We start from the raw sequence: 22,624 nt of genomic DNA on the forward strand, positions 1-22,624 counted from the left end.
TGATAGAGGTTTTTTTTCTCTAGTCCTTTCAAGTGAGCATCTATTTGTTTTATACTTGAATCGTTTCTAGTAATAAGTACTTTGTCATTTTTCACTCATGAATCTTAGATATTGGTGCATTATAGTGATTTTATGTGGCCTGACTTTATGTGTAAATGAGTGAATGAAATGTTTACTTTATAATATATGAATCCTAAACACAGATTCTAAAGCATAGTTTAGAAACTGATGATATGTTAAGTGAAATTTGTAAAAATATGTGACTGCTTAACGAAACAAATAGTAGATAAAATGTCTTGGACAGAGAATATGTAAATATAAAAGCCCCTAGTAAATAAGAAACGTTGTATGAAAATACTTAAACTTCTGTCATAGTTCTGTCATAGTGCAAAACGAACTTGTAGTATGTGGGGGATATCAGTGGTGTTTAGGGGACACCAGGACAAGCAAACAGTGTTTGTGCCAGATACAAAACTATTCACTTACCTTGTGGAAAAACTGAAGCTGCTTACTCCAAGAGGTTGTCATACCGAAAGGGGTCGGTAGGTTATGTTACACAGGAACTCAAAAATGAACTAAAGCCCCTGGCGTGCCTACAGCAAGCTTTGATTGTCGACGAACGGACGTGCGATGCACATTGCTGAAACGTGTACATGTAAATAAAACATGGACGCAATAATATTCGTGTGAACTTATCAGTTTTTGACTTTTGTAGATAAGTAGCGAAGTATAATGATAAAAAGTAAAAAACAAACATTCAGTTTCCCCTGAAGTCATGCTGTACTTTTGTACTGGGCAATCTCCAAGTCGCTCATTTATAGTAAAACCAAACAAACAGAAATAACTTCTAGTGTACATGGTGTGAACACTACTAACTCATATTACTATTTTCAGAATCAAAGACATTTAAACTTTGTCTATTGTATATTTGCTTATCTATGCATTTTATCCCTGTATGTACTGTAGTATAGCATCTTTGTAAGAGACTGATAGCATGGTGCGAATTTTTCATGAATCCCAGAACTCTGGCACTGCTGTACGAACACAAATGTACACTGAGATGAGAAGCAATAAGACAACACAGAGTACGTTCTCCGCGGGGCGTACTGAGGAAGATCACATCGGCCAGCATCTTACCACCTGGTGACGTCACGCCCCCACTGGACTTCCGATCTGAACTGCATCACATATATGAATCAACAAGTGCCTGAACTCGACGCTGACCCACAGAACAAACGTGTTGCCCACATGCCTTGCTGACACGTATGTGTGGACAAGCCAGTGGACAGGAATAAGACAGCTAATCGTTCCGTAGTCATTTAGGGAACATTGTAATACCCCTTTCTAAAATTTATTTTTGTGTGAAATTTTGTGTAACGATTCCAGATCAAAGGGTGCGTGTGTAAAAATTTACGTTATCTGTACAAAAAAAATGAAGACACGTCCTTCAGTTCATTTGAGGGCAGCTAGTAACTGCTGGGTAGTTCGCTTTTGTCTTTTGTCCTCCTGCTCTAGCCATCCTTCGTGGGAGAGACCCAATATTTCGATGTGGCACCGATCCGCTAATGGCGTGACTTTGATAGAAATGTTCAGTATCTTTATTTCGGTTATTGTGCAACCTTAACATGCAGTCATTCTGCGAACGAGTCCAAGAATTTTAACTAATTGCACAACATAGAGTGATTACCAGATCGTGATATGTAATTTACGTTTCAAAGTCCTATCGGTCCACATCTTTAGTTATGGTGCTCATAACAACAATCTGGGACAATATTACAGCCGGCCGGTGTGGCCGAGCGGTTCTACGCGCTTCAGTCTGGAACAGAGCGACCGCTACGTTCGCAGGTTCGAATCCTGCCTCGGGCATGGATGTGTGTGGGTTCCTTAGGTTGGTTAGGTTTAAGTAGTTCTAAGTTCTAGGGGAATGATGACCTCAGATGTTAAGTCACATAGTGCCCAGAGCCATTTGAACCATTTGAACAATATTAAATCGTGTAGCTTTGGCATATATTTAGTTAGCAGAAGTGGAAGCCAACTAACACTCATTACAGACGAGAATAAATGATAATGAATGGAATAGGATCAACCATACAATTGAAGAATACAACCAGTACGTCACTTTCATGCCAATAAATGGCAGTCATCTTCAACATTCGCTCTTGATTTGCTGACTGCAATTTGATATATTCTTTTAGGTCATAATTATGTTGTCATTTCACTGTTTATGTAGGTTGAATTGTCTTGCATAGAAATAATCAGAAAATTTAAATACGAACTATGAGTCGCCAACAATAATGATTCTTAATGAGCAGGTGGCGAAACTTCATAGCTTCATCTACATTTATAGATACCCACACATAAATGGTTCTTTCTACTTCATAATAATTTTCAGCGGAAAATTATTTATGTGTACTTGAATCAGTCTTTGCAGCATCTACATTACATTTCAAAAGTGGTAACTAAGGCATAGACACTATAACATCAGTTGGAAAAATGACTGTCCTGTTTGCTTTGATAATTCTGAGTATCTCATGAGCCACAAGTATAAGTAAGTCTGTAAATTTGATAAATGTTCTCAAGCCTTATAACATCGTTTTAACATTGCCTTTATAATTATATACTTTGGAACCATGTTTGAGACGAGAGATTTTGGTCAGAGATTAGCTTTATTTTATCAGAGCAGAGTCTTATGTGCTAGTAGCAACAGTGTGATAATGTACTTTATTTGAAACTGTCGGAAGTGAAGTGAGGGCAGTATTATTTGCAGCATTTTTTGTAATATGATGTTTAAAGAGAGATATTAACAAGGAAAATTATAATATTGAATGAATGAGAAAAGGTACTATTTAAAGATAATGCAATCTTTGTGATTGTAATAACTTAGGACTTTGTTATAATAGTGCTTATAGTTCACGTTTTCTGTAAGCATTTTTTGTAATCAAGTTATGTGGTTTTGTCTTTCAGTGCAGAGATAGGTTCTAAAGAGACGTTTTGCGAATTAGTTCATGTGTGAGAAGTGTGGAAAGTTGTATTGTTGCTATGACTTAACGAAGTTAAGCTAAAACTTAAAGTATCGATTCAGTTATTTCTTTGTCGATGAGATTAGTACCGATTTTTCATTTCCTTTCATGGTTTTATTTGATTGCACACTCGCATTGCACATTGTGAGTTGTGTGCTGAGGAAGGCTTTGGAGTACTGAATGAATCACCTTCTTCAGTGCAGTGAGTGAAATTTTATTTGGACGGTCAGATCATTATTATATAAAAAAAAGTTTCAGGGCAGAAGAGTGGTTCATTGCGAACAGGTAAGCTATAAATTTCATTATTATTGTAGTTCATATTTCGAGGCAGGCACAGTGATTTTCTGACAACATTTACGAGAATAATATCAGTATAAGTTCAGAGGACTAATGCAAGTGAAGTGCTTTATGAAAGTGCTGCACTGTGATTTCAAATAGATTTCAGAATAAAGTCAGATGTGTTTTGTTCACTGAGGAATTGTGTAATTACGGTAAAAATTCTGGTACAGCAATTGTTTTCTAAATGAACTACTATTCGCAACCTTCAGGGCCAACATTTAACAAAAAAATATTTTTGTCACCGAGTCAGTGTACGTAAATTTCTCTGAGAAGAGACATGTTTCTGGTAGTCGCATTGTTTATGATTTCACATCGTTTAGTCTGAGCTTCACATGTTTCCATCTCAAATATGCTTTAGATATCTTTATCAACATTTCTCAATTACTCGGCTTTGTTTATTTTACATTCTGACTTCACCCAAATATAAGAGTATTAAGTCATTTGGACTATTCCTGCCAAGATGCGTATCTATATGATAGTCTGCTGATTTTTGCAGGCAGATAAAGATTTGTCCTGCAACCACATATACAAAATTTTCAGTTACACGGTTTGATGAAGCATTTGTTTACACAATTTGAGACGTAACAATAGAGCAATTTCACACTGCTCGCCACTACATAACATAATTGGATTTCTACATCTATTACCTGTAAACAATATAGAACACATTTTCTGGAAAACAGTTAAAGTTGGCTTGTGAAGGAGTAAAGCTATTGTGTATTCTCTGCAACTATGGACACCGATTTTATGAGACGTATTTTACTCCCAATCGTGAACTTTTAAAATACTACTGAGTGTAATACAAGTGAGAATGGTTCATTTTATGCATTTGTAGAGTTATACTGTGTCTAGAATAACTAATTTTGCTGTCGACCTTTGCTGTTGCTTATGATATATTCCTAGTTAAAAGTATTCTTTTTTGTCGGATTCTGAAGTGTTATGTGGTTAGACAGACAGTGATTCTTTATGCTGTATTTGCTGTGTCGTCCGAAAAAGACACAGCCACTGGCGGCGCTGAGGATGAAGATACCAACTTCGCCTCGGATGACTCATATAGCACAAAAAATAATTATCCCTCAAAACAGAACGATACATTTGATTAAATATACTTCCTCTCTACTCTAAAGTTCACTTTTTCTAAATTTTGCCAGTGACATGCACTCTAGGGATTGGCTACAACTATTTCAGTATTGTCTTTCACCTTCATGGCCAAACAGTTATAAACCTGAATGTGGGTGGCTATTTAGAATCTGAACCAGCCTCAAGAATGAGGGCCACTGTGCAAGAATGCAGACAGAACACACATTTAATCACGCATTTTTGTCTCCATACTGGTCGAAACAACACAAAACAAGAGTGAAGAGAGTATTACTGTGTTAAAGAGTTTTCAACGATCAGATTTTTCCAGCCCTGTAGACTATTTTTAGCGCATTTTACGTAAGAATCGTTTCTTGTCAAATCCGTACAGTCCCTCTGTTTTAATAACAACGTGACTAAACTACTGACACGTTTGTGACATTATTTTAACAGGACACTGCAACGATGACAGTGACTCATTTCAAAATTTACTACAAGAATTGAAGTTTACAGCGAGGAATTTTATTCACGAAGTATAGACGGTAACAGAAAGGATTTCCAGTCTCACGTCAGTGGAACACATCAGATGAAGGATATTCTCCAAATCGCAAGAACAGATGAGAACAGAATAATCACTTTTCTAATTCCTGTGATCGTAATTATTCAAACAGTTGGCATCCGAGAGAACAGTCTAACAATCGTGGCAATTTCAGAGCCAGGAACAGAAATCTTAGTCTTAGGAACCAAATAAATAACGTATTAATGACTATACCAACAGGAATCAGTACAATGAAAGTTATAACAGCTGTAGCCCTGAAAGACGAAACTTTTAATTCAGATCGCGAAGCTGAGGACACTGGTCTCAAATCACATATTATTTCAATCAGAGACAAATGGTTTGTGTGATCATAACAATAGTGATGAAAGAAGTAAATGAAGGTAGAGGATCCATCTCTCTATGATTAGTAAATCAGCTGGCGACTGATGCCTCCTCAAGCTGGCCATTTCTATTTTTTCTTTTAATTCATTCTGCATTTGACTTCTTCAACTATTGTACTTAGCTGCTAAGTGTAAATAATTCTCTCCTACCGTCATAGTGTATATATAATGTAATAAGGTTTGGGACTAATTGGTACTTAACTACGTCTTTTCCTAAATGGACGTAATATCAATTTGGTAATCGGTGAATAATGTTTGAGAAGTCAACAGTACTGGCGCCACATTGATATATTTGAGCATAATTTTGTGAGGCTAGCAATCCTCAACTATTGACTGTTATTCCAGCTGAATATGTATATTGTGAGAAACTGGATGCAATGTAAAGAATGGTAGACAGAGGTTAAATATTACTGTTGTGAAAAGAATTAGTGAGATTAAAGGTAGGACATGATGTGCTTGTGATGCAGATGTACTACTGTGATGAAATAAGATGTTGATATTTTGTATAGTGACAATGTCATCTATGTTGAGCAGCAATGAAAAAATAATGATGATGTGATCTGCATATGGAAATGTAAAGATGTTTTTAGGAAATATTATTTCCGAAAGCCAATGAGGAGTGAAGGAAGATAGTGCCTCAATAACGAGGATGTACGTGGTTTAGTTTTAACATTACTGGTACAGGTACACTTTGTAGTAGTAAAAACAAGAAGCATTCACCACAAACATTTTGTTTCAGAACTGTGCTCTGTATTTATGAGGAATTATTCCATAGACGCTAGATCTGCTTTGTGGCTGACATATGATCTTTCAGTTTTCCGGAATTTCCAGCCTATTGATGAAATTAAAAGTAACATGTTACTCTTTTGACATCAGGAATGACAACAGCCTCTGCAGTACTAGTGAACTTTGACAGATGCTAATATGATGTTACAGCTAAGTTTTACGTCTAATAGTATAAGATATTGACTGATGCAGGACTGATATTAATAGTCCATTAATAACGTTGTCTATTGTAAGAGTGTGTACCCAATAACCATCTGTTATTCTTAATATTGTAATATATGGTGTATTTGGTATCTAGCCAGACAGATACAAGCATGTAACTAGAAAACTGGATCCAAATTTTTTCATTAATGTTATGTAATTTAAGATCAGAGATGAATGCTTAACATTGACAATTGATACCAAAAAGATGATCAACTGTACACTTGTTTCAGCAATGTGGTTAAAATGACATCAGAATTATACTGACAGGTCTTATATACGATTCATATGACACCCAGGTTATAAGATAAACGTTTCCATCATGTATATTAGGTAAGATCTTGAACGATGCACATGTGTATGGAATTATATGTTTTTCAGGAAAATTCATTATGGTAGTAAGATAGATCTAACTACTTCTATAATTCCTTCATAAATTTGTTTCATGTATTTTTGGACATGCATGGGATATTATCTTGGCTAACACACACAAAGCTTAGTGGAAGTAGTGATACTGGATGAGTTCATACAATTTTCTGTGGCACTAAGTTGGGTGGCTTATGAAAGAAGGATCAATGGAAACACTGCTCGTTCTGACAATTCTACAGTAATGACTGTAGCTCCCAAACTCTTGGTCGTCAGTCAAAGTTATGAAATGACATTTACATCTTTCCAAAGTCTGCCTGGTTAACATACTTATCTTTGAGCTCTAAGGGTTGTCAATAGAGAAAGTAAAGCGAAAGTACTAGGCTCCCTGTGTCTGCCCCAGAAATGTGTTGATAATACTATGTTGATGTAACTGTGATATAGGTATGTGTGACAAAACATGGCTGCGTGTGACATTTTGTTGTGATATTTTTCCTCCCATTGCATGATATTCTCCTTGAAGGTTTTCTTAGTAATTTGAACAGAAAATAGTAACTACTTCGTACAGTTTGTACCATTTTGCGATGATTTCTGTATCTTTCTTACTTTATTTGAACTGACAAAAATACTAACTTGTCCTTACAGGTTTCCACAATAATTTAAACAATTGTAAATACTTTGTAATGCTTTGTAACATACTGTGAAACCGCGTGTATTTGCGTTTTCGTATTCTATCAAGCAAGATGGCGGACTGGCACAGGCAGTATTTTGTTATTCCGTGTATTCTCTGTAATAAGAAAATTTAAAATGATTTGCTGCTGAAAACCCCTTTATTGTATGTAATGTTACTAGGATTTATATTATTTTCTGCTTGTTCACAGATATAATGTATGTATTGTCATCCACCTCAGGCGTTTGTAACCACATATTTTGTATCATGCTTTTGTGTTTCATTCCTTTACTATAATTTTTGAGTGCCTCCTGCTATTGTAGCAGCAGAAAGCATTCGGCAAAATTTTTGTTTATTAGGAGATGGAAGATGTAAGGTGGCTGCCCTGTTTGCTATGTTAATTCTGTGTACGTAATGGGGTACAAATATGAATTAATTTGTAAATTTGATGAGTGTTGTCAAGCCTTGCAATATCGCTTTAACAATCCTTTTATAACTATACACTCTGGAACTATGTTTGACACCAGGGATGTCGTCAGAGAGGTTAGCATTACTTTGTCAGAGTAGAGAGTGAGTGTATTAATGGCAACAGTGTGTTAACGTATTTGGTTTGAAGTGGTCAGAAGCGGAGACGAGGCAGCATTACATGGAGCAGTTCTTGTAATAGGATGTTTAAAGAGAGATATTAAGCAGACGGATTATAATATTGTATGAATGGGAAAAGGTAACATTTAATGTTAATGCGGTTTGCTATATTTGAACTCTTAGTAGGCTGATTGTTATAACAGTGCTTATGGTTCAGTTTTTTTTGTGAGCATCTTTTGTAAGGAGGTTGTATGGTTCTGTCTTTCACTGCAGAGATAAAGTCTGAAGAGACATTTTGCTAATTAGTTCACGTGGGAGGAATGTGGAAAGTTTTTTTGTTGCTATTACTTAATGAAGCTGAGTTAAAACGTAACGTGTCGTTTCAGTTATTTCTTTGTCAGAGAGTTTAGTGCCTGATCTTTCATTTGCATTCATGGCTTTATTTGATTGCACAATGCATTGCACGTCGTGAGTTGTATGCTGAGTAATATTTTTGAATATTGATGAAATCCTGTCTCGCATTGTTCATCATGAGTACAGTGAGTGAAACTTAACTTTGACAATTAGATCATTATTGTATATTTAAAAAAAGAACAAGGTTGCTTAGCAGACGTGCGGTCCATTGGGAGCACGTAAGCTATAAATTTTATTATCATTGTAGTTCATATTCAGTCAGGCACAGTGACTGTCAGAGTACATTTACGAGAATGATATCAGTAAGTTCAGGGGTTTAATGCGAGTGACGTATTCCATGAATGTGCTACATTGTAATTTTTGTCACAGAGTCAAATGGCGTACATAAATTTTATTGAGAACAGATTTCTTCCTCGCAGTCGTATTGTTTGATCGGCCGGTTGCCTTGTATTTCACATCGTGTAGCGTCAGCTTCACGTATTGCCAACTTAAATTAAACTTCAGACATTTTCTGTCAACATTTCTCATTCACTCAGCTTAAAATATTTTACCGTATGACTTCACAATACCACGAGTACTAAAACATTTTAAGAGTATACTTTCATGATATCAGTGGAACTTCTGTCACATTGTCACCTAAACTCTTAAGGTAAGGTAAAAGCAGAATATAGTCTAAATGAGAGCATGAAATTAGTAATGTATTTTAATGGAATAGCCAGTCATACTACACATTTTCTTGAGTACAGGAAAATGTCAGTCTTTCTTCTATTTCTTGAAAGTTACACGTCAATACTGGTATCTACCATCACACATTTCAAAACTAATTATTGTGGCACTCAGGTGAAATTAAAAGGAAATCAGCTGCAGGGAATTTGCTTACTGCAAGATGTTGTCTGTCTCCCTGTGAGGTACACTCGGGCTATTGGTCCATTAGGTGGGACGTTTTGAGTCATCAAAGCCAGTTTCTCCTCAGCTGATGTGTTCAAAAAGCTGCATAAATATCTAAGCGGGAAGGCTGTAACAGAGAATACTAAAGGTTGGCCGGGCGGAGTAGCCGAGCTGTTCTAGGCGCTGCAGTGTGGAACCGCGTGACGGCTACGGTCGCAGGTTCGAATCCTGCCTCGAGCATGGATGTGTGTGTCGTCCTTAGGTTAGTTAGGTTTAAGTAGTTCTAAGTTCTAGGGGACTGATGACCTCAGCAGTTGAGTCCCATAGTGCTCAGAGCCATTTGAACTAAAGGTTGAGAGAAGATGGTATAGTGGTTTTGCGAACAGACAAGCCTCTTCTGCGTTATTTGCATCTGGAAGGTTGTATACCAGTTCACAAATTGTATTTACGTCATTGTGGTTTATATTGTAAAGCAGCTAACACTATATTCTGAATATATGTTCCAGCAGTACACGAATGTTCCGTTATCACGTCATAGTCACCACATTTCAGGTTCACAATTCATGTCGTTGCATCTTCATTGATTTTTTGTCCCCCAATTCATCCACTTCATTTGAATGCATTTCATTCGTTTCATATACATACATCACTATCATAATATGATGACCAATAAATATTATTCTATACTCTTTATCTTGACTTTATGGTGAATCTACTTTATCTTCGTCTTCTATTTATAGAAGTAATTGATTATTTGGAATCGGGAAGATGTAAATGTAAATGTAGTGCGACTAGGACCTCCCGTCGGGTAGACCGTTCGCCTGTTGCAAGTCTTTTGATTTGGCGCCACTTCAGCGACTTGCGCGTTGATGCGGATGAAATGATGATGATTAGGATTACACAACACCCAGTCCCTGAGCAGAGAAAATCTCCGACCCAGGCTGGAATCGAACCCGGGCGCAGGAAGATACATAAAGTAAATAAAACCGTTGCGCACAGCGCTGCAGTCGGCGGAAAAGACGTAAATTGTGTGAGTACTATTTATTCTATGTATTTGTTCTAGGGAGTCAGAATGTTCCGTAGTTGTTTATTCGCTTACATGTTTTACGAGAAAGAGAAATAAATCTGTATGTTTCCGCGATTTCGTATAATTTTAGGATGGTACACTCCGGTACATTTGAATATCACAGCTTCCCACGGCAGTAAGAGCGACGATGGCTACGAAGGATGGGTGCTACATGACCACTATTCTCCAAATGGTCGACAGAGCATTTTATACAACAATCGAAACAACAAGCACACTGAGTATCGCAGAAGGTGTAGCGGAGTCGGAAGAGTATCAGGTTACAGGAAGTCACAAAGGTGTACAGGCGGGTACAACCACACAATTTGAGAATCTAAAGGAACAACTAAGCAGGCTACAGAGACAAATCCAGGCTTGGGAGGTCACTGGTTCGGAGGGTCCTGCAACGCACTTAGGAGACAGCGTACAGACGAAACGTGAGCAACAAGTATATTGCCATCAAAAATGGTTCAAATGGCTCTGAGCACTATGGGACTTAACTTCTATGGTCATCAGTCCCCTAGAACGTAGAACTACTTAAACCTAACTAGCCTAAAGACATCACACACATCCATGTCCGAGGCAGGAATCGAACCTGCGACCGTAGCGGTCGCTCGGTTCAAGACTGTAGCGCCTACAACCGCTCAGCCACTCCGGCCGTCGTATATTGGTATCAAATATGGTTCGGTGAACGAGCCGCCAAGTGTGTTCTATCATGCACTTGCGCACGCTGTGTCAATAACATGGGAACCGTAATTACAGTAGTTTCTTTTTGCCCTTATCGCGACGACATTATGTACGAGATGTGCAGACATTATGTTATTATCTGGTAACCACCGGGTTTCACGCAAACACATTGTCAGTAGACAGAGATATGTCATTCAAGGATAGTTCGTTAGTCCGCCTCACGGCAGCAGATAAACAGCCGATAAAAACGTATGGCAGCTGCAGCAGGGAAGCGAATTTAGGTTTTCGTAATACTTGTCGTTGGACGTTTGTAACAGCGGACTTACCGCGACCAGTCCTACGAGCGGATTTTCTGTGCGCGTATAGTATCACGGTTGACATTCGGCTGGCTCGACAAATGGCAGCGAGGCTTTAGGAAAATTCACAGAAAGCGGAGGCGGTTCACCACGGAAGTAGACCAGAGTATGGACCTAGCAGCACAAACGCCAACCGCAGTGGCACATAATGCGGTGGTCCACCAAGTGAACACTGTGCCAGGCCTTCCACCACCAATCTCTTTTAGATCGAGAAGATTGGACCAGACAGATTCGTGGACGAAAAGTCCGAGTTCAAGCTTATGTCAGAAAACGGAGTGAACGAAGATCTGACAGTGCATAGTCCTCACCTTCAAGTCTAGTAATAAATAAATTAAAAAAAGACGAAAGTTGGAGGCCTTACAGTGATTACAGGGAACCGAATGCTCGCACAATACCCAGTCGATATCCTGTGCCCAATAATTTTATGAATGTACACTACTGGCCATTAAAACTGGTATACCAAGAAGAAATGCAGATGATAAACGAGTATTCATTGGACAAATATATTATACTAGAACTGACACGTGATTACATTTTCACTCGATTTGGTTGCATAGATCCTGAGAAATCAGTACCCAGAACAACTATCTCTCGCCGAAATAATGGCCTTGATACGCCTGGGCATTGGGTCAAACAGAGCTTGGATGGCGTGTACAGGTACAGCTGCCCATGCAGCTTCAACACGATACCACAGTTGATCAAGAGTAGTGACTGGCGTATTCTGATGAGTCAGTTACTCGGCCACTATTGGCCAGACGTTTTCAATCGGTGAAAGATCTGGAGAATACGCTGCCCATGGCGGCAGTCGAACATTTTCTGTATGCAGAAAGGCCCGTACAGCACCTGCAACATGCTGCCGTGCATTATCCTGCTGAAATGTAGTGTTTCGCAGAGATCGAATGAAGGGTAGAGTCACGGGTCGTAACACATCTGAAATGTAACGTCCACTTTTCAAAGTGCCGTCAATGCGAACAAGGCGTGAAACGAGACGTGTAACCAGTGGCACCCCATACCATCAAGCTGGGTAATACGCCAGTATGGCGATGACGGATACAGGCTTACAACGTGCGTTCACCGCGATGTCGCCAAACACGGATACGACCATCATGATGCTGTAAACAAAACCTGGATTCGTCCGAAAAAATGACGTTTTGCCATTCGTGCACCCAAGTTCGCCGTTGAGTACACCATCGCAGGCGCTCCTGTCTGTGATGCAAAGGTAATCGCAGCCATGGTCTCCGAGCTGATCGTCCATGCTGCTCAAACGTCTTCGAACTGTTCGAGCAGATGGTTGTTGTCTTGCAAACGTCCCCATGTCTTGACTCAGGAATCGAGACGTGGCTGCACGATCCGTTATAGCCATGCGGACAAGATGCCTGTCATCTCGACTGCTAGTGATACGAGGCCGTTGGGATCCAACACGGCGTTCCGTATTACCCTCCTGAACCCCCGATTCCATATTCTGTTAACAGTCATTGGATCTCGACCAACGTGAGCGGAAATGTCGCGATAGGATAAACCGCAATCGCGATAGGCTACAATCCGACCTCTATCAATGTCGGAAACGTGATGGCACGCATTTCTCCTCCTTACACGAGGCATCACAACAACGTTTCACCAGGCAACGCCGGTCAACTGCTGTTTGTGTGTGAGAAATCGTGTCAGCACGTTGTAGGTTCGCCACCGGCGCCAACCTAGTGTGAATGCTCTGGAAAGCTAATCCTTTGCCTATCACAGAATATTCTTCCTGGCGGTTTTCGCGTCTGTAGCACGTCATCTTCGTAAGTGTAGCAAATTTAAGGGACAGTGTTGTAATATATATTTACCAGAGGATAGTTAGTTCGAGGCTGAAATTATTGACGGTAAGACCTTATCGTTATAACCAAAACACAGGGTGAATCACTTAAAACTTGCAGCGCAAATATTGTGGAAATGGAGAGTGCTATTGACGTGTAGTTTTCACTGAATAGGTTAGTCAGCGGCTCGTGTTGTTAGCCAAAAAACAGATTGTAATAACATTCAGAAAATGTATTTTTTGAACAGACATAATGGAGTAATGCCTGTTGACATTAACAAACTAAAAGTAGGGTAAATTAGAATGTCAGTGGTGTTTGTTGCAGGATTCGGGCGCGGATCGTTTATGAGATACAATATTTTGAATAGTTTACACGCCTGCACTTGTACAAGAGCTGTGGTAGCACACACTAGAGAACAACACTAGTTACCTTGATTTTGACTAGTAACGAAACAAATGACCATCACTGGTTGTGTTCAAAATGACCAGCGGCATCTGCAATACACGCTGCCTGTCTGGTATGAAACGACGGCTGCACAAGTGCAAGCATTTCAGTAGAGATACCTGCGCAGGCTGCAGTAATACGTCGTTGCCCATCGTCGGGTGTAATTGGTACGAGGGTAATCCCAAAAGTAAGGTATTTTTCTTTATAAGTACATAACTCTGTTTGTTTGGCAGTTGGTCACACTGCTATGAAGAGTGCTTCACGTGCTGTGTGTACACATGCGCACGCCGCGCTGAGGAGCTCAGTTTTGGCTTGGCAGCCGTTGAGAAGGTAGCTCCCGTTGGATGTTACTGCCAAGTGCGAAGTACGCGCAGTTATTCGGTTCTTGAACGCAAAGGACACTGCGCCGATTGTAATCCATCGCCAGTTGACGGAAGTGTATGGTGGGTCAAGCACGGACGTCAAAAATGTTCGTAAGTGGTGTAGAGAGTTTACAGCTGATCGGACCGAAATTCACGACGAACAAAGGAGCGGAAGACCGTCAATTTCTGAGGAGACAGTGTTGAAGGATGAGCAAAGCATGCGTCAAGATAGGCTGATCACCCTGGATGATCTCTGCACGTTGGTTCCTGAGATTTCCCGAAGCACCGCTCACAGAATTTTAACGGAAACATTGAAGTACTGGAAGGTGTGCGCAAGATGGGTGCCACGCATGCTGACTGAGGACCACATGCGTCAACGAGCTGATGCTGCCCGCGCATTTCTTCACCGCCTTTCAGCCGAACAGGACAACTTTCTGGAGTCAACTGTCATGGGTGACGAAACCTGGGCATACCACTTTACACCTGAGACCAAGCAACAATCACGCCAGTGGCGGCATCCTTCTTCGCCAAAGCCGCGGAAATTCAAACAAACACAGTCTGCCGGTAAAGTCATGACAATGGTTTTTTGGGATCGGAAAGGGGTACTGGGTGGTCGACTTTATGATCAGTGGGACCACAACTAACGCTGACAGATACTGTGAGAGTCTGAGAAAACTGAAACGGGCAATTCAGAACCGGAGAAGAGAAATGTTGAGCAAGCGCGTACACATTCTCCATGACAACGCTCGCCCACACATCGCTCGGCAAACCGTTGCTCCCCTGCAACAGTTTCTGTGGAACACAATCACCCACCCATCCTATAGTCCTGACTTGGCGCCCAGTGACTATCACCTGTTCCCTAGGTTAAAAGAATATTTGGCCGGAAAGCGATTCAGCTCCGGCGACGAGGTGAAAGAAGAGGTTCGTAACTTTCTGAACAGCATGGCGGCGAGCTGGTATGACATTTGCATACAAAAACTGCCACAGCGTCTACAAAAATGCATCGACAGAAATGGTGATTATGTCGAAAAATAGCTACATGTTCAAGCTGAAAACTGATGTAAACCATTGTAGAAATAAGCAGGTCTATGTACTTATAAAAAAATAGGAGACCTTACTTTTGTAATTGCCCTCGTATGTCCTTGTAGACACCGTTTTTCAGTTTCAGCTACAGAACAAAGTCTACAGGAGTCAAATCCGGGGAACGGCTCTGAGCACTATGGGACTTAACTGCTGTGGTCATCAGTCCCCTAGAACTTAGAACTACTTAAACCTAACTAACTTAAGGACATCACACACATCCATGCCCGAGGCAGGATTCGAACCTGCGACCGCAGCAGTCGCGCGGTTCCGGACTGAGCGCCTTAACCGCTAGACCACCACGGCCGGCTCCGGGGAACGGCCCGGCCAAGGTACAGGACATCTGCGTCCACCCCACGACTTGGAAACATTTCGTGAATACACGTTGCAGTATTTCGTGCACTACGAGCTGGACAGCCATCAAGCTGGAACCAAAGGTTCTTCCTAGTTTGCAGAGAAACGTCTACTGGCATCCGTGCAAGGTAGTCTGTTGGGAGACTGCGATATTCGCGCGCGTTCAGTGTTCTGTTTGTGAAAAACAGGGCTATGAGCTGATGGTTCGCAATGCCACACCACACGTTTACACTCCATGAGCGCTGACTCTCCGCTGGACTGGCAACAGACCAATAGAGCATGTTTTAGCGGTTTACCTGACCATGATTGATAAATGTGGCTTCATCACTAAACAAAATACGAGATATACATCTGAAGTATCCTCTCTTAATGCTCAGCTTACAATTCTCATAATCGTTTCCATGCAGCTCTTGATAGAGTGAGATGTGATAGGGACGGAACCCATCTCGATGGAGAATGCGCAAGACAGTTGCTCGACTCATGCCCTTTCCTTGTGCGATTGCGCAGAAGCTAACGTGCGGATCAACTGCAACAGTAGCAACAACATTAATTTCTCCCTCTCCTATCGTCACTTGTTTCGTTCTCTTACGACATCTACTTTTTACACGACCACTTTCACATCACTGGTTTAAGAGTTTGATAAAAAAAAATGCCGACGTGGTTTGACGCCCGTTGGCATATCTTGGCTCATACAATGTACATGAACGAACTGTATTCTTCCTACTCTCTCCACATAACGTGAGCTTGTCGGCTTTATCTGCGGTAGTAAATTCCTTCGTCCATTCACAACCTACCGTTTGGTCTGTCACACATTGTCTAGCAAGCCACAATGCACTGAAGGAACACAGAAGCACTCAGTAAGCAAAGATTACAACATGGTACCTAGCAATTACTCAGGCTGAATGGCACAAACAAGTGTCGGTGAGTAAACCTTTCAAGATACGGTATCTCGTTAACGACTAGCGCTAAAACCCTGCGACAAACAACACTGACATTATCATTTACCCTACATCCCTACATTTAGTCTGTTAATGTCAATAGGCATTGTTCCATTTCAGAAAGTGTATGTTTGCACAGAGGTATCCTTTCTAAGTATTATTATAATCTGTTTATTGATTACCTATACGATCCTCTGACTACCACTTCATTTTGCGAAAACGGCACATAAATAGCATTATCCATTTCCTCAATGTATGAGGTGCAAGTTTTAGCTGATTTACCCCTATTGCAAAGATAAACGAATTTGGCATTTCTCTGAAAGTTAATAACAACGGTATAGAGTTTACAACAGAACTCAAGACGGCATACGTCAAACGCCACCAAACTCTGTAGTAATGCTTGCCAAATACTTATTCGTTTGGTCGAATAATTTAATGATATAAGTAAACACAGATGATGTGTAGACATAAGATAGCAAACATTTAAAAAGGCCGGCCGGGGAGGCCGAGCGGTTCTAGGCGGTAAAGTTTGGAACCGCGCTGCTGCTACGGTCGCAGGTTCGAATCCTACCTCGGGCATGTATGTGTGTGATGTCCTTAGGTTGGTTAGGTTTAAGTAGTTCTAAGCTCTAGGGGACTGATGACCTCGGAAGTTAAGTCCCATAGTGCTCAGAGCCATTTAGCCATTAAAAAAAAAAAATCAAGACCAGTTAAGTTAAACCAGTAGATTCTGAGATTTATAATAAAGAAGTAACATTCGAAAAATATGAGTCTAATTAACGTCATTATGGCTAAGTGATACATGATAAACTTGGGCGCACCACTGAAAACAAAATGAAAATTCCTACAAAAGTGGTAGCCAGCGTGACTACTAAGTATAACATTAGAAACCGTAGTTTGTGTGGCTTGAAAGCGTAACAAGGTATGATTGTTTTTTTTTTCTATCGACCGTAACGTTTTAGAGTCTAGAATTCTGAGCATCAGTGCTTCTACGGGACTTGTAATATTTGAATGCATCACATTTACGGAGTCTAACGTTTTATAGGAGCACTGCAGATAATTAGAAGGAATCCTTCAATGATCGTAAAATTGAAAAAAATTGGACTTGGTACTTTCAGGATCATTAGTAAATGAATGCTGAAACTATATTTCAGTTTCATGTGGGCCAGATCGAACTTAAAAAATTTTTCGTGAATTATATAATAAATTCAACTACACTGGATATTTTTCCTTCTTTTTTGTGTGCGTGAAGTGAAGTGCTCGATACAGTCAGCCTTAGGTCCATTTAGTGCCTCACTGTACGCTAATATTCATAGCCAGATCCATGTACACCTCCTATTCACATTTGAGCCTTTAACTGTACTCCCCAAGTTAATCCTCTCAGGTTTTGCTAGGAACGTAGCACGGCAGTGTGCGATCTCCCCAAGGTGAATGGTGAGCCATACCGACCGTCCATTGTTCCACCATGCGGAAGGTAAATCGACAGGTGCACACGACGACCAGTGCTCATATTCCTAGTAACCAAATATTAATTTTAACACCTTGTAGTTGCGTCATTACTGATATAATATTTATGGTAACGATTTCCAAGACAGGTTATGAAGCTGGTACAGATGTTTTTTTCTATTCACATCAGGTATATTGTGTACATCTTTCCACTCTGGGTTTTGCTAATAGTTCTTGAATACCACGCTTCCTTTTTCATTTGTCACCCATGTGGCTTTCCGTTTCTGTTAAAATTTATGTCAAATAGTGTAGTATGTCTGCAAACTGTTAAACAGCAGGAGCTGGGAGAGCATTAACTATGGGATTTACACTGTAATGTTACAGATGAAATTGTCCATGAAACAGAACCAATAGACGTGCCTCTGACTTATATAACTCTTGTTGTGGAGAACTAGAGTTATATGGAATGACTAGTTAAGATGGAAAAATCTTCTGTAATTCTCTCTTGAATTTATTCATAAACGTCGAAGTTGTATTTCACTTGTGAATATCTTCATCGTAAGCGCTGAGTGAAATTTTGATTATATGTGTATGTGGTGGTGGTGGGGGTGGGGGGGGGGGAGAGAGAGAGAGAGAGAGAGAGAGAGAGAGAGAGAGAGAGAGAGAGAGAGAGAGAGTGAGAGAGAGAGAGCCTACTGTACAAGAAATTCTTAATTTCTTCTACTACTCTTCCCTTCAAACTCTATTATGGAATTAGAAATAGTTCTTAGATTTCTAAATGTTTGTTGTTATTTGCAAATACTGTTGTCGAAATCGTTGGAAACATTGCTGACGTGTGTTACATATTGGTGAACGTTAATATTTGATGTCGCGAGGCTTATGAAGGGTGTGGAAGTTGAGGGACATTCTTGATGATGAATGATGGTACCCTAAAAACAAATACAACTGAACTGAAGAAGTAAATGTTGAACTAAAAGGACATGTACTTGAACAACATCTGCACTGTTTTGTTATAGACACAATGGTAGCGTAACTGTTTGGAATAAAAGTAAACAGTGACAATTGCCTGCGCTAAAGACATCTACCACTAAGCACGAGTAATTAACCTCCTATGTCACGTGTTAAAGGACAGGACAGTACAGTCTTTAGAGGCAGCATGTTTTCTGACCTGTTAGTTTTCTATTACGCAAATACTGAAAAAGTTGGCACTGAGAGTGCATCGCTGACTCTGTAGTTCTGTAAACTTAACTTATTAATTAAAGGAAGGTGTCTAAGTTGTCAAAAATCTAACATTTAATTTTGGTTCTCATTTTTCGTTCCTACTCATTAGACCTGAGCAGGTGTTTTACGGTAGGGGTTTGTTCTTTATGACTACATTCCTCAGTGGGATGGGAACGGGGCAGGGGGTTCCCAGTGGGGCATAACTGCGAGGGGACGTACTGTTGTTCTGCCATTTGCCTGATAACCAAGGGAAACCTCCTGAAAACCGTGGTCGGAAATGGGGGATTGGGATTATTTCAGTTTTTTGTTTCTGAGACAATGAAAACCATTGTATAAGGCAAAAATTAAAAATGTGTGTGTGTGTGTGTGTGTGTGTGTGTGTGTGTGTGTGTGTGTGTGTGTATTTGTAGGTGTGGCCGTTGTCAAAACATTTAAATTGAAAATATTTGCATCATACAGCGTAACATATCAAAAGGGACTGTATCGATAAATCCGGATCATTTCAGTTTTTTCTTCTGTGGCTGTAACATTCGTCGTCATGTCAGCTCTCCAAACGCTAGGTAGGTGTGCAGGCAATGAACACTGCGCAGGTATTGTAATGTTTAGAACCGCTATTTGTTCTATGTCTGCACAATACGTGAGCAACGTTCGCAGTGTACTGCCTGTTATGGTACGTCATAGTTCGTTACACGGCCATGGTGGCGCGTCGAGTAGTGCCCTGTTCGATATGTTAGAGGATTACAACGTCGCGAATGGAGTTTCCGATAAGAAGTTATGAAATATTGGCCTTCCATACTCTCGCAGCATGGAGGTGTAGTCCCACGTGCCACTGGATATTCAAGGGCCGCTGAGTAGCACGTCGTAAATTACGATTTTTACCCATTTCTATTCCTCCCATTACAGCGCTATGTCTGCCGAAATGAAGAGAATGCTTAAGACAAAACATATGTAGATTTTGCAGTAGAATCTTAATCTGCAACAAAAAACGGGGGTTCCCATTGAAGATTTCAAAGTTGGCCACGTCACCCACGCTCTGGGTGGAATGGCGAGTCGTGAGTAATAATCGTTGGATGTCCCCCTCCGAGACAAACAAATTGTAATTATTACTTTTTTTTATCCGATGTTCAGTTCTCGAGATATTTCAATGTCTTCAGTTAAAATAAACACGCTGTACACCGAAACATCAGGGAAAATGGCTCTGACAGTTCTTAGGAGGGGCATTCTGCACTCCTGACTGCTAACGGCGTACCGACTCAGTTATGTACTGATACACAGTACAGTACAGTAAACTCTTGGAAGGTTCAGCTATAAGGGGTATTGATTGAATTATACAACACTTTTTTTCCGAAAGCAGGATTGGTTTTATTCGGGATTCCAAAACACCATATTAATACCTACTCTTTTGACTACAAAACCCCATTTTTGAACATAATCTCCTTTCAGTGTGACTGCCTTCAACCACCTAACTGGGAGGGCCTCTATGCCCGCAGTGTACCACTCTAGTGGTCGAGGTCCGAGCCAATCTTGTACTGCATCAATAACCTCCCCATTACCCACGACCTGCTTCTCGCAGAGTGCATCCTTCTTTCTACATCTACATCTACATATATACTCCACTGCCTCCAAGCGGTGTATGGCATAGGGCACAATATGCGCCAAAGTCATATTTCCCTCCTCTGTTCCACATGCGGATCGCTCGAGGGGAAAACGACTGTGTGAACTCCTCAGTACGAGCTCTAATTTCCCTTATCTTTGAATGGTGCATATTGCGCAATTTGGAAGTAGGTGGTAATAATATGTGCTCTACGTCCTCGGCGAACATCGGATTTCGGAATTTAGTGAGCAGCCCCTTCCGTTTAGCGCGTCGTCTATCTGCAAGTGTGTTCCACTTCAAACATTCTATGAGATTTGTAACGCTCACGCGATGGTTAACTGTACCAGTCACGAATCTTGCGGCTCTTCTTTGGACCTTCTCAATCTTTTGAATCAGACCCAACTGGTAATGGTCCCATACAGACGAACAATACTCTAAGACTGGCACGAACTAACGTATTGTAAGCAATTTCCTTTGTTGGCAGACTGCATCGCTTCAAGAATCTACCAATAAACCGCAATCTAGAGTTCGCCTTACCTATTACTTTTGTAACCTGATCGTTCCATTTGAGATCATTTCCAATAGTCCACTTCCAAAGACTGGGCATTTATTTTGTACTCTTACATTAATGAGGATTTTCGATGTGTTATACGCAGTAGGTTACACTTACTAATATTGAGAGATAACTGCCAGTTATTACACCACGCATTTATTTTCTGCAGATCCTCATTGATTTTTTCACAACTTTCGTGTGATACTACTTTCCTGTGGACTACAGCATCATCGGCAAACATTCTAATGCCGCTGTCAATACCATCAACCAGGTCGTTTATGTAAATCGCAAAAAGCAGCGGACCTATTACACTGTCCTGGGGCACACCTGAAGTTGCGCTTGTTTCTGTTGAAGTCACCCCATTCACGACGACATACTGCTCTCGGTCTGTTAGAAAACTTTCTATGCAACCGCATATGTCACCGGATAGACCGTAAGCGCGCACTTTTTGGAGCAAGAGACAGTGCGGAACTTAGTCGAATGCCTTTCGAAAGTCGAGCAATATGGTATCAACCTGGGAGCCGGTATCTAGAGCCTGTTCTGTATCATGCACAAAGAGGGCCAGCTATGTCTCGCATGACCGCAGTTTCCTAAAACCGTGCAGATGAGATTCTCAAGAGTCTAGAAAGGTCATTATGTCTGAACACGGAAGGTGCGAGATCTGGTCTGTAGTGTGGATGAGGATGAACAGTCCAATGAAGTTTTGTGCGCTCCTTTCGGGTGTGCAGACTTGTGTGAGGCTTTGTGTTGTCATGGACGACAAGAAGTTCGTTTGCATTTCAGCGGGGACGAACACACCGAAGTCCTTTCTTCAGTTTCCTGAGGGTAGCACGGTACACGTAAGAATTGTTCGTTGCGGCTTAAGAGAAAACATCAAACAGAATAACCCCTTCAGAATCCCAGAAACCTGTCGCCGTGGCATTACCGTTTGAGGATGTGGCTTTGAACTTTTTCTTCGGGGGAGAAATGGTGTTGCGCCACTCCAGAGATTTCCGTTTTGTTTCCGTTCGAAGTGATTAACCCATGTATCATCGACCGTGACGATGTTCGAAAAAAAAATTATCACGATCAGCGTCGTAACGCACGATAAAAATTCCGCACAGATGGTCCTTCGTTGGCCAACGGCTTTGCCGCAGTGCTAACTCCGGTTCCCGTCAGATCTCCGAAGTTAAGCACTGCCAGGCTGGGCTAGTACTTGGATGGGTGACCATCCGGTCTACCGAGCGCTGTTGGCAAGCGGGGTGCACTCAGCCCTTGTGAGGCGAACTGAGGAGCTACTTGATTGGGAAATAGTAGCCCCAGTCCCGGAAACTGACATACGGCCGGGAGAGCGGTGTGCTCACCACATGCCCCTCCATATCCGCATGCAGTTACACCTATGGCCTGAGGATGACACGGCGGCCAGTCGGTACCGTTGGGCCTTCATGACCTATTCGGGAGGAGTT

General features: G+C 41.0%; 1 pseudogene; it reads left to right on the plus strand.

Moving 5' to 3' along the window:
• Positions 1-22,296: 22,296 nt before the first annotated feature.
• LOC126356688 (5S ribosomal RNA) lies at positions 22,297-22,414 on the plus strand (annotated as a pseudogene).
• The last annotated feature ends 210 nt before the right edge of the window (positions 22,415-22,624 follow it).

The sequence above is a fragment of the Schistocerca gregaria genome, chromosome 3 (genome assembly GCF_023897955.1).
Source record: "Schistocerca gregaria isolate iqSchGreg1 chromosome 3, iqSchGreg1.2, whole genome shotgun sequence".
NCBI classification, from domain to species: Eukaryota; Metazoa; Arthropoda; class Insecta; order Orthoptera; family Acrididae; genus Schistocerca; species Schistocerca gregaria.